The sequence below is a fragment of the Benincasa hispida genome, chromosome 12, assembly GCF_027475165.1.
Source record: "Benincasa hispida cultivar pf3 chromosome 12, pf3_genome.v1.1, whole genome shotgun sequence".
In the NCBI taxonomy this organism is placed as follows: domain Eukaryota; kingdom Viridiplantae; phylum Streptophyta; class Magnoliopsida; order Cucurbitales; family Cucurbitaceae; genus Benincasa; species Benincasa hispida.
Window position 1 is genome coordinate 3,830,666 of NC_143489.1, and position 14,145 is coordinate 3,844,810.

Consider the following 14,145-nt stretch of genomic DNA (forward strand, 5'->3'; position numbering starts at 1 on the left):
CACAGCGATTGTTTGCTATTGATGCAATGACACTGTTGTTTCAATATTGATGCTAATTTGTTGTTAAATGAAGGTGATGAGTTTATGTTCCTAAGTGTTGAAATGAAAGATGATGAATGCGTTAGAATCAAAATCGTAAGGGAAGCAGCTTATGCAGTGCGATGAAGTTTTCCAATGGCTGAATTAGGGTTGAGACACATATTCACTAACATTCCCTAAGTAAATGCACAAACCATGCATTCAAGCAAATTACTCGCAAATCATAACTACGTTTCTCGATGTATTTTGCCACGTTGTCATATTTCTAGGATGCATGTGATGAGCTTATAATGCAAGAGATATTTCTTTATTTCTAAAGGTAATTTCTTCTTGTTTTATGCAGTCTAAATCCTTTACTTTTTCAAGCATAAATTCAGTCTATTTAAAACAATCTCTTAACTGATTCAAATAGCTTACAAAGAATGCATAAAATATGTTAAACACATGATCAGGCTTTACTTAGTTCATATTAATTGCGATGATTCTCAACTTATACAGAAATTAGTTACTCATGGATAAAGATGAAGAGATAGATGAATAATAACTGTGAATGCATTAATATTGATAAAATGAATTTTTCAACGTTTTACACAATATGAACAACTATAGTAAAAAGAAGATATAAAGATAGAGATAGAAAGTCAAGTCGTAGGTGACTGTTTCTTGCTCCTTCCGACTCTTTAAACAATCGATTCTTGAGAATTGTGTTGAAGAAGATGGCTTCCTTTCTGCTCCAAAAGAGCTCTTGAGCTTTCACTCAAGATTTCACGAGGGCTCGAAAGAAATATGTGAAGTGAAGATTTTTGCAGAGTTTTTCCAACATTTTCTTAGTCAAGTCGTAGGTGACTGTTTCTTGCTCCTTCCGACTCTTTAAACAACCGATTCTTGAGAATTGTGTTGAAGAAGATGGCTTCCTTTCTACTCCAAAAGAGCTCTTGAGCTTTCACTCAAGATTTCACGAGGGCTCGAAAGAAATATGTGAAGTGAAGATTTTTGTAGAGTTTTTCCAACATTTTCTTACTCTCTTTTGCATGGTAATCTTGTAGGGTATTTATAGGCATCACGAGGTAACTTTTCCATCTCCAACTAATGATTATTCTGATCGCATGCATTAAATTTCATACCCTAACATGTTGTCTGCTTCCCGTCAGAAGTTCACTAGCTCTGCCATGAACCTTTCTTGTCAGTTATCAACTTGGTCTTTGATTTGACTTCCACCACCTATTTGTCATGTCACCTTCTCTTTCTTTTATTGCATGAGTCTATGCGTCTCCAGCTATGCGGTTTCAATGTTAGTGTCAGGAATTTCCTCCTCAATGAACTATTGATCACATGACAAGATTTTTGCATTTCAAAAAGCACAATTTTATAATTTTTAAGGGTTATGAGATGTTGTACACGTGAGATTGCATAATATAATGATATCATGAATTTTTTACCAATTCTGTCGCATTGTCCATGATTTTTCTTGATTACTTTAGATAAAAGAGGTAAAATAACTTGTATTTCTACAAGTTATCATCATCCCATAAGTTGGAATGACTTGGGCAACACTTTTAATAAGAATTTCTTTACCCTCAGTTGAGAAAAAATTCGTTTTCCATCCTTGTAGTGCCTTCCATATCTTGTCAGTTAGAAATTGAAAATCTTTACACTTGCTTCCTGAAAGGGAAAATGGAAGCCCCATATGATGACCCAAGTTTTTAACATTTGGAATTCCCAACATACAGTAGAGGAATCTACTTCATCATCATTGACATTAGGGGATACAAGAATTGCTGACTATTAAGTTAATACAAGCCCCTAATGCTACTTCAAAGACCTTCAAAATATCCTTTAAAAAGGGAGAATTCATGCTCATTTGTCCTACAAAAAATTAAACTATCATCTGCAAAGAATTAAGTGATCAATGTAAGAAAGATGATTTAGGGATGCAATTGGTAAGATTCTACATGGGTGATGGGAACTATGATCTCCTTGTCTAAGACCTCTACTTGGAGTAAAACACTCACTAGCTTCACCATTCACTAGGATAACAAAGTTAGTAGAAGAAATGCAATTATTGATAATAGAAATAATTTTGTGATTAAAACCCAAACGGTCCAAAATAGCTAAGAGAAATGGTCATTCCACCCTATCAGCTTTGCTTAAGTCAAGTTTAATAGCAGCATGGGCAACCTTCCCCTTTTTTGTTCATAATGAAACTGATAAATTCATGGCCAATCGTAATATTATCTGTGATATTTTTATTAGGAATAAAAGCATATTGATTTTCAGAGATAATTTCATTAAGAACCAGTTTAATACGATTAGCAGTAGTTAGACACAAATTTATAGTTAACGTTGCATAAGTTAATAGGTCTAAAGTCACCTATTGTTTTAGGTTCATTATTTTTTAGGATCAAAACAACATTTGTTGAATTTCAGGAAGTGATATTACCTTGATTGTTTAAAAAGTTAAGACAATCACGAATAGTAGTATTACCAATAAGACTCCAATAATGTCGATAAAAGATAGTTAGAAACCTATCAGAGCTTGGTGCCTTTGTTGGGAACATTTGTTTTACAGCTGTCTCAATCTCCTCTTTTGTATAAGCTTCAGTTAATGTTATGTTCATGATGTCTGAAACTCTTAGTGTTATTGCTTTTAATGCCTCTTCCATTTGATCCCATGATGGATTTGAAGGTTTAAACAGTTCCTTGTAATAATAGACAAACGTGTCTTTAATCTTACTAATATATGAGACCTAGTTTCCATCTTTGCCAATTATCCCGTGGATTTCATTTCTCATCTTCTTTAGGGTAGCCTTTATGTGGAACCATTTGGTATTCCTATTCTCCCTTATTTCAACCAATTTTCCCTAAATCTTTGCTTCCAAAATATTTCTTCTTTTTCTAGAATAAGCTCCAACTCAAATTGAATTTCATGGATTTGTGCAAAATCAACAGTGAGAGAATTTTCATAAGTAGCCTGCAAGGCAAGTTTGTAGTTCTTAATTTTTTTTTTATTTAAAGTTACGGTTGATTCTTTTTCCTCACGATCCTAAATATTTTGAACATCTTTTTAGTCTATCATGGAGAGGAAGGGCATAATTTTTATGGCCGACTTCCTTAATGATTTTTGCACAATCTTCCTCATATGTCCAAAATTCATCTAATTTAAAATTCCATTTCTTTATTGTAGGAGATATGTCACTTTGGTCCGAATAAAGAATTATAAGGCAATGGTCAGAATAGTACCAATCTAAATGTTTGACTGTTGCTATATGGAAATGATCCCAGAAGGAAAGAGAACGGAGGAATCTATCAAGCCGCTCCCAAATGGTACCGCCATTTCTTGTTCGGCACCATGTAAAATTATGACCAGTGAAACTCATATCAATTAGATTACATCATCTAAATTATCTTTGAAAGTTTGAAGTAACATAGGATTTTTCGAATGTTCACCAATTTTCTCATAATCAAATAAAGTCTCATTAAAATATCCTTTAATAAGCCAAGGAATGTCATCATCCATATAAAACATTTTAATTAAATCCCAAGTGAGTGTTTTCCTATTTGATTCGAGGTATCCATAAAGATCAATGACCTCCACTTTTTATTTTCCCATAAGATGATTGAGTCAATGTGGTGGGAAAGAAATTTTTTGACTAAGACATCAACTCTATCCTTCCAGAAAAGACATAGACTACCTTTAGATCTATTACTATCTATTGGTAAGCAACCAACAAACTTGCACTTCATTTTGATTCGGTTACAAATCTCTGGGCCACTTTTGTTTTAGAAATAAAGACAATGTTAAGGTTGTTTGTTCGGACAAGATCAATGATAGCATGGATGCTCTCAGGTTGCCTACACCCCGAGCATTCCAACAAATGATTTTCATAACTCGCAACAGCGCTGACTTATAGTCTCTGCAAATCATTGGAGGGGATTAAAACACTGAAGTTTGGGTAAGAAAGGCATGGTCTTTTCTTTGCTAGAACATTTTCAGCATCACATAAAACCTTTATTTTGGAGTGAACTGTATGGTTAGAATTTGATGAATCCTCACTAAGTGTCCTCGATCTCTTTTTCTAAGTTTTCAATTTCTTTCCACTTGATACTGTATCATTTTTGTCATTGGTTGCATCACAAGTAGGAGTAATGTTTTGAGCCAAAATGTTTGTTATGTTAGGAATGTCCTAGAAACTCGCAGTTCGTGTTAAATATTCTATTTATCAATAATAATAAGTTGTTGATTTTGCATTCTATTATGAAAATCCAATAAAAATATTCATGGCTATAGTCTGAATACTTTAACTTTATGTGGTGACATAAACAGGATCAAATTGACAGTATATAGCTTAAATGGTCTAATAAGTATATGGATGAAATTAGGTATCTCATCCTGGTAACACTAATGGATGCAGCACACTCTGTAGTTGTTACAAGAAGTTGTAAAGTGCTACAAACGATGTGATCTACAAATCGTTCATGTTGAGACATGTGAGTGGGAGCATCCTAGGTAATGAGTTTGCATATAGATTAGACCATGAAAACAATCACTTTTCTTTATAACGACCGTTTACTGTTAAAACTGACTGTTTCATTTATTAAGTAACCTAGGTTAACTCGATCTTAATCCTGAGCTAGCTATGAACTCCTGTTTATTTGGGATTATCTTTTGATCTGCATGGATGAGAGTAGTCCAACAGCACTGTTCAATAAGCCTCCCATTTTGGATATAAGATCGGATGAATAGCTGGGGACATAGCCCTACAAGATGGAATTTGCTCCTACCCGATTTAGGATTAGCAAATACGTTATTCTCTTAAGTACTGATTCCAGGTCTTGAACAATCGGGGCCTCAACCTTCTCATGATAGAGAAAGGACTTGATTCATAGGGATTATGAATCAAAATTGTTCATTAGAGAGTCAGTAGGAACTTAAGGAACAAGATGTATTCACAGGGGTAAAACGGTGATCTTGACCTAACTGTGATTACGAACAACTTGTGAAGTATCGACTTACTGATTATGGTTATATAAAGTGGACATAATATAATAGTGAGGGGAGTTCAACTATGGGCTATAGTGGAGTGACATATTAGTTAACAAATGGGGATTAATTTGGTATAGTGAGTTTAGCCAATTAATCTCGGATCGTTGGAGCCCATGATCTGTAGGTTCATGAGGTCCCCCTACTAGCTCGTAAATAGATAAGCTTTAGAGTAGCATGACAAATTAGAATTAAACGGAATAGGAGAATTTATATGTAAATATGATTTAAATATATGAAGGTGGATTTGTGTGAAAATTAATTTAATATTTGATCTTAAATTAATTAGAATTATTTAATTGATTGTTTAAATAATTATTTATTAATTTTATTAGAAAATTAATTTGTGAAATTAATTTTATAAAATTAATAATATTTTCAATTTTAAAATCAAATAGATTTGAAATCATTTGTTTTTTTTTTTGGAAAATTTGAAAAATTACAAGATTTGCACAAAATGGAAAAATAGGTTTTTCTATTACCATCTTCTACTAGCTCACACAAAAACCACTTACCTCGTCTTTAATTACTCCAAGCATGAGCTGCATCACATGCAGTCATCTTCTTTGCATGTTCATCTGCAATAAATAAAGAAGATTGGAGTGGAATTGAGGCATGCATTCAAAAAGATTTTTACTAAAAAATTGGGCAGAATAATTGTTCTTCAAGTGGTTTAGTAGCAATGAGCTTCACACCTCATTTCTGTTCGTTCAAGCTGTTCTTGAGTCCCACAACTCATTCTAAAGCTCCAATAGGATAGTGGGAAAGATCTTGAGGTGGTTCACAGGAAGTTTTGGAGAAGGCAACTACTGAGGATCAAGATCTTGAAGAGTTCTACAAAGGTATGCCTTCAAACCCTCTTATATTAGATGAGCATGCTTTAGTTTCTGCTAAAATTAATGAATTAGAATGCTTATTGATCCTTGTTGCTTCTGCTGTATGATGATATATTGTGGGATTTGTGTCCCTCGCTTGTGGTTGGCTGATGTTTAATGCAGAAGCTTGGAATGTAAAGATTTGCTCCCTAAGTTGAATGTTATTCATGTTTTCTTGAATTTCCTTGTTTAAATCTCACTTTAAATTGTGCTTCTCATGCTCAGTCATAAATTCCACATTGTTCTTGCTTATGACCTTGACATTTTTGCTTGTTTGGTGGACTTCATTCAGGGGTTGATCCTAATGGAGGGGCAAGTTAGTGTCTTCTTGATTCCTAGAAGAGGAATAATGATTTATTGGACTCTTTGAAAAACCAGAGAAATGCAGCCATGGGCCAAATTGGTACTTCACGTTTCCACCTAAATTATCAACCTCAATGCTCAGCAGGCAATCTTTTGTAACATGGCCTATGCAAGCACGAGAATAACAAAACTCATGTAGTCTTTTGTATTTGATTTTTAACAAATTTTCTTGCCCATTTTTGAACATTTCACTTTTATCCCCCTTCCAATGGTTTTATAATATCAATTATGATTCTTAGTCTCAAAGTTTCTTTCCAGCAATACCCTTCTTGATCACAATCAACCTCTAAACACTCACCAATATGATTACCAGTAGAAGTTGTCATTTCTTTATTTTGAATGCCAAAAGGAACATCATATAACATAATCCAGAAAACGACTTTGTTAAACCCAAGATCAGATGGTTTGAGGTTCGTCCGTGATTCTTCTAATATTATGGTGTGCTTATAAAAAAAACCACGGACCATTTATGATAACCCACTCTTAATATTTTGCAAAATTTAAAAGGGAACCCGTTCTTCCCTATTGATTCAACACTGGTGTTGTTGTCTATCTTCCAGGCATTGAAGAAAGCATTCCTTATTGCATATGTAGAGATCACTTTGTTTGTAAGAAGTTTACCCGTGAGACAACGATCAAGGAGACCATCCACTCGAGAACCAATAGCACCATCCATGGTGATCGAATCCTTCTCTTCAATCGATCAACGTAGGTTTTCCATTTCATATGATATGTCATATGTGTCTGCCATAATTTTTTGAAACAAAACACAGCAGGCGCAGGTTGAGGAAGAAGACGGGAAAGAACAACGTTTGATTCGTTTTAAATATTTATATATATATATATATATATATGTTGTTGTGTATGTATGTATGTATAATCAATTATTCACTATATTCATTTATATATTGTTTTTAGTTTCCATTTTAAGTTTTGAAAAATATATACAATAATTTAACTTTGAGTTAATTTTAATTTTGATTGTTTTTTCTTCAATATATATATATATATATATACTGATCAATTATTCGCCACATATATTTATGTATTATTTTAATTTTAAATTTAAATTTTTGAAAAACATATAAATTATGTTAAATTTTAGTACATTTGAAATTGGTTAGAAAACTTAATTACAATTTAAAATTTTCTCATATATACGTGGAGACATATATAAATATCTTGAATCTTTATAAAATTATTTTATGAAAATTGATTGAATGATTTTTAGCTTATATATTTAGGTGAATAATTCTATATAATTTTGTAATTAGTATTACTTAATCCAGATATCATATATAAATTCATCTAAAATAGGTTGATCTCAAAAGTGTTAAAAAATCAATTGTTTTATAAGGCAAAAAAAAAAAAAAATAGTTTTGTGTCTAATTGAATCTTAAATTTTAAATTTGGTAGTTTTTAGATACATTTCTTTTTTCTTAAAAAAATGTCCAATCATATCTACTAAACACAAGTTAAAATTAATGTCTAATATCACATTTAATTTTTAACATTATCGATTATATAAGAGACCTATTGGATGCAAAATTGATGTTTAGAAATCTGTTAAACACAAAAATCTAGAATTCAAAGACTTGTTAGATATTTTTTAAAGTTTAGGACTATATAAACACAATTCTAAACGTTCGTGAATAAAATTATAACCTTATATACATTTGTGCCCCTGACATAAAATTCTAGAACTGTCATTGAAAACAACCCTATTATCTGTAGTCTACTATTTTGGATAATTCTTAACTAAGATTTTCTTTAATCCTATTATTTTTTTAAAAAAAAAAATGGCTAACAATTTTATTAAAATATTGTTTCCTTGGATGAGGACTTCTTGTAGAGGTAGGTTGGATTTTATTTCTCTAGTAATATCAATTATCAAGTGTATATGCTTATACGTCTAAATAGATTAATAAAACTATGGTTTAATGATTTTGTTTAACAATTTTTCTTTTATAGAAGTGCCAAATTTATAAATTTTTAATACACTGAAGAGTAAATTGAGAAAGACTACTAATAAAAATAAAAATAAAAAATAAAAAATAAAAAGAGTTATAAAAATTATTTGGAGGGAAAAAAATATCAGAATTCTTTTCCGTAAAACTGTTATAAAAATTAGAGAAACTATGATCAAAATTTCCAAATCAACTTCTTGTTTTCTTTTATCTTTAACCAACGCTTTTCTTTTTCTGGAGCTTTAACAAACATCCTAAAAATTGTCCATCTAATTGTGAGTGTGAACATTTTTGGTGATAATGAAACTTACTTTTAATTTTTTTAAAAATATTTAAAGGCTACATGGCAATAGGAAAAAGAAAAAAACATTTTATAAAAGAAACACTTCATTAATTTCTTCTAAAAACACTACTTTAAAATGGCCATTCTCAACTCACTAAACAACTTAAAAAACTACAATTATATATATGCACTATATTTTAAGAATTGGGTTTTAAAATAGGTAATTATTTTAAATGTCAAATCTGTCGAAAATATTTTAAAATATAGCAAATTGTGAGTGCTATCAGTGATAGATACTAATAAACATCTGTCGGTATTAGTGATATATATTGATAGATGTCTGTCAGTGTCTATCACTGATATACACTCACATTTTGTTATATTTATAAATAAGTTGGTTTATTTTTCTATATTGGAAAACAACCTATATTGAAAAACAACCTTTTTAAAATTCCCATCAACATAGTTGTTGGAATTTTTTATTTTTTATTTTTTTTTTCTTTTGATAAAATAGTTAGAATAAGCTTTCAATTTTATGTATAATATGTGAGGAACTCTCAACACATATGTTTTTCAATTTTTAATTTTTTATCTGATAGGTCAATGAAGCATTCAATATTTTTAAAAAATTAATAAAATTTATAAAATGTAAAATTGAATTTTATGTGTAATGAGACACTAACCTTTCATTTTTTATCTAATATCAGTCTATATATTTTTTTAAATGTCAAATAGGTCAATGTCATTCTCTATTAATAATAAACATTGATAGATGTCTATCAATAATAGACATTGATAGATGTCTATCGGTGTCTATCGAACATTGATATTTTGCTATATTAAATAAAATTGACTCATTTTTTAATATTTGAAAACAACCCTATTGTCATGTAGGTCAATTATATGTTAAACCCAAAACTGAACAAATTGAGATGTATTTAACACGAAATTGAACTTTTAAGAACCAATTAGATACATTTTGAAGTTCATGAACTTTTTGGCACAAAAATAAAATTTTAGATAGCTATTAAATATTTGGTTAATATATTATTTTGGTTTATGTAGGGTATGTTCAATTTTATTCCATAAACATTCAAATATAAAACATCAATTCTTGTACTTTCAATAAATCTTAAATTTAACATGATCGTCTTTCATTTTGATAATGGGTCGTTTTTATAATAATAAGTCAAGTCAAGAATAATAATCGAATTGGGGGAGCAAAGCAGTTCAATCGAAAAGGAGATAAGCGAAGCTATCGTGCAAAGGCGGCTCATTGAGCTAGTCATCAGTTGCTAAGAGCCTTTTCTCACTTTAAAATAAAAGCCACTTGATTTGATTATTAGTAAGGGGATGGATATTCGTTATATATCTATATTAGACATTCGATTTTGCGTTGTTTCTTCTTCTGTACATATAATCCAATGTTCAATGAGATGACTTTCCTACTGGCGTTTCTAGTTGTTTATTCTTGATTTTCAAAACTTTTTCGTCTTCTATGAAATTTTTACTATTAAATGTGAAAACATATTCACATATTAAGTTTTTTTTTATAAAAAATGTTTAAACTATTGTTTCACTAAATTAATTTTGAAAGACTAAATATAAGATTCATTAAACATATGAAAACTTATGTTGAACATTTATAACTTTGTGAACTTTCTTTCTTTGGTAGAAAACTACATGAACTAAAGTTGAACGAAGGCCACATTTACTAATTTGTAATAAAAATTGATGTAATCATAATGGATTTTCATTGATAGATGAATTATAATGAGCTAAATTGCAAACGTAATTGGATTTTTTTTTATCATATTTACTTAGAATTATGAAGTTGTCACATTTATTGATATTGATATAGTTACCGTTAACGTTTGACCAAATGTTAATGGTTACGGTAAACAGTAAATGTGACATATTTATACCTCTCATATTATAATAGCAATGGTAATGATAAAGGTAATGTAATTTCGAAACGCAAATGGATTAATCACCATCCGCTCGTCAATCAGTTTGCGATCTTATTATAGATTGGGTAGTGGATCCACATGTCATTACAAGTAAGAAACACAAGGTAAACAACAATGAATGTAATTCATTGGGACCCACTATTCAGATTACCATTTATTGTATTTATAGAAGCCTCGGAATAAGATGCCTAGAAATAGGATGCATGAGAATCAAAGATGAATATGTTTGGTTGTGCATGAAAATGCTATCAAAATTTTGTGAACAACAATTATATGTGTATTTAATTTATGAAATTAAGCTATAAGCCTTTTATAATTGTAATAGATTAATATATTAACCAATAAGCAATATTCAATATATCGATAAAAAAACATAATTAATTATGAATCAATAATCACTTTAACTATAACTATTTGAAAATTGAGTAATTTATAATTAAAATTAACTAACTAATGTATTTAATAAACGTCATACTAGTTATGATCTAATACTTAATCATTTTATAATTAATTAAGTTCAATATTAGTAATTTTAATTTTAATTAAATAATATAAAAAAATATATTTTAATAAACAATTTATTGTATAAAAAGTAAAAAATGAGATAAAAATATGATATATTAATAAAGAATACTAATAAAAGTTTTATAAATATGATATGCTAATAATAAATGAAGTAACAAAAGTTAATAACAATAAATAATTAGCTGATCAATAGTGACTATACATTCATAATGAATGATCAAATTAAAATTAATCTCAATAAATAACTTGGTTGTTAAAAAAACAATAAACTAATAAATTATTATTAATGAAATATGAATTTTTGTACTGATTAATTCAACTAATCCTAGTTTATTAATTAAATATATTTAAGACAATTTTGGCTAATAAATTGTTAATTTATGTAAAAAGTAATTGTATTTATTTAATAAATTTTTATTGCAAAAATAAGTTAAGTAAATATTTTAATAGATTATCATTGATTTATTAAAATAAATAGTTATATTAATTTGATCAAATTAAGGTTAAAATCACTTTTAATTTATAATTTTTTTACAAAAGTAACAATTTAGTTTATGAACATTGGTTTATAACGATTTAGTCCCTAAACTTCAATTTTATAACAATTTAGTCTATGGACTTTACTATGTAACAATTTAGTCATTGTAGTTTCTAATTTGTAACTATTTAATCCTTGTTGTAGAAACTACTGTTAAGATTTAATGAAGTTTTTTTGGATAAACTAATTAGACACTCAATGTTTTTTTTTTTTTTAAAAAAAAAATCAAATACAAAGTCTACATCATAAAATAATAAAAGTTGGCATCGAACTTTGATATTTTTTTAACGTTAGGGATTAAATTGTTACAAATTCAAAGTATGAGGACCAAATCGTTACAAACTAAAATTTATGAGTTAAATTGTTACAAAACTGAAAGTACATGAACTAGATCCTTACTAATTAAAGTTTAGGAACTAAATTGTTATTTGCATGAAAGTTTAAGAACAAAAAGTGTTTTTTAACCTTAATATTATTTAGTTACTTAATTAATTAACTATATTTAAAGGGAAATCATATATAAAATAGAAAATAAATGGAGATGGGAAAAGAGAAAATTCACCGTTTTGGAAGATAACATAAAACCTTTGTTTGTGGGAAATGAGGATGCCTGAGATTAACTTATTCCCAGGAAAATAGTTGAAAACTATGAAACAAACCTGAGATTTGGATGTTTGTGCCAATTCTCGTACATAAAATCCTTCAACCAAACGACCCATAATAAGGAGTTGTTTGAGAGGTGTAATGTAATCGGGTTTTACTGGAAATTATAGGAGTGTTGGAATGCGTGAAGAATTGAAGGTGAAACAGAAATGATAAAACCGTGAAAAAGAGGGTTATGTTAAAAATTGTCGAAACGAAATGAGTTTAATATTACAAATCGAACCCAAAAACGTTAATCCAAACATGAATTTTGGATTACATTGCAATTCAAACTAATTTCATTACGGTCTCCCAAGCAACCCTTAAATTGCATAACCAAAAACAATATCTTTTACTTTTTTTTTTTTTTTCTAATTTAGAATTAACTTAAATATATTTATACAAACCTAAAAAGGTACAAAATATAAACTTGTAACTTGACTAAATATCTATCTTAAATATGAAAAACCCTTGTGAAAACATATTTTTCCACCTCAAAAATGCTGACGTGGAGTGACCACGACCGTCCAAGTGTCACTCAAAATTTGTGGGTCTAATGGGAACGAAAAGACAATAAAACTTCCACTTCAGCCTACGTCATCAGCCATCCAACACACCACTGCCCTCCATCATTTTTCTCCCATCTTAATATTAATATTAATTTAGGTAAAACATACCTAATGGATAATAGTCCCTAATCTTTGTATTATTCTAAATTTGGTCCTTAATTTCCTCAGACTCTCATTTTTCACCTTTCACATTTCCATATTCTCAATTACATCATTAATTTAAAGAAAGAATTGATCAAACATAACATTATCTTTTAATTAACAAATTCAAACGAAGCTCCATTGTAATTAAGATTTATTAATTTCTTTAAGATTGAATGTTCAAATTCCAATAACACACTTCATCAGTTAATTATATTACAAAAAAATGAAAACTAATCAAAAGATTGAACATAAAACATGCTACTAAATAAAATGCTATTTGACGTGTGATATCTTACTAATTTATCCTCAAAATCAAAGTCTTCTATTACAAATGGTTTTTAAAATAAGCCCGCATTTCGAAGTATATTAATAAAATAATAATTCAACAAAATATGAACATATCGTTAATAATTATATATCATACATTTGTGTGTATATATAAAAGAAGATTTACTTGAAAACATTCACTACATTGATGGTAAATCAAATAATTAAAATGATTTAAGGCTAAATTGAGAATCTTCTAAAAAAGAGTTACTTTATACATTTCAATTGTTTTTATTCTTCCAAATTATTATAGTTAAAAGAAAAAAGTCTACGGTATGGTAAGAAAAAGAGATGGCATTTTTCCACACACCAAACAAAAAAAAAAGGATGGTGGCAAAGACAAAGAAGAATGGACCACAAGACATATTTAAAACCATCAAACCACATCTTGAACGTATGGTTTCATTACAAAATACAACGAAATTGTGTCTTTCAATGCATTATTTTTCTGTATAGTCCGTCAAACTTTTACTTGGGCAGTTATTTGACTCAAAACTAAAACTTTTACAATATGATCCAAAATCATTTAAATCTATAAATTTTTTTCTCCAATTATATCCCTAAAAATTATCATTTAGTCACTAGTACCAAAAGTTCAAATATCCGTTTCAAGTTGCATTTTACCTAAAAAAAGGAGGAAATTACTTTAAATGACAAAATTGTTGAAAATATTTATAAATAATAGAAAAATATCACAGTCTATCTACGATAAACTGCGATGGGCTACTATCTGTGTCTATGACATAAATATCGTAGATAGTCTGATATTTTGCTATATTTGTAAATATTTTAGTTTATTTTTCTATACTTGAAAGCAATTAGAAAAAGAACCTTTAATTTTTTATTTACTAAGCTTTGTTTG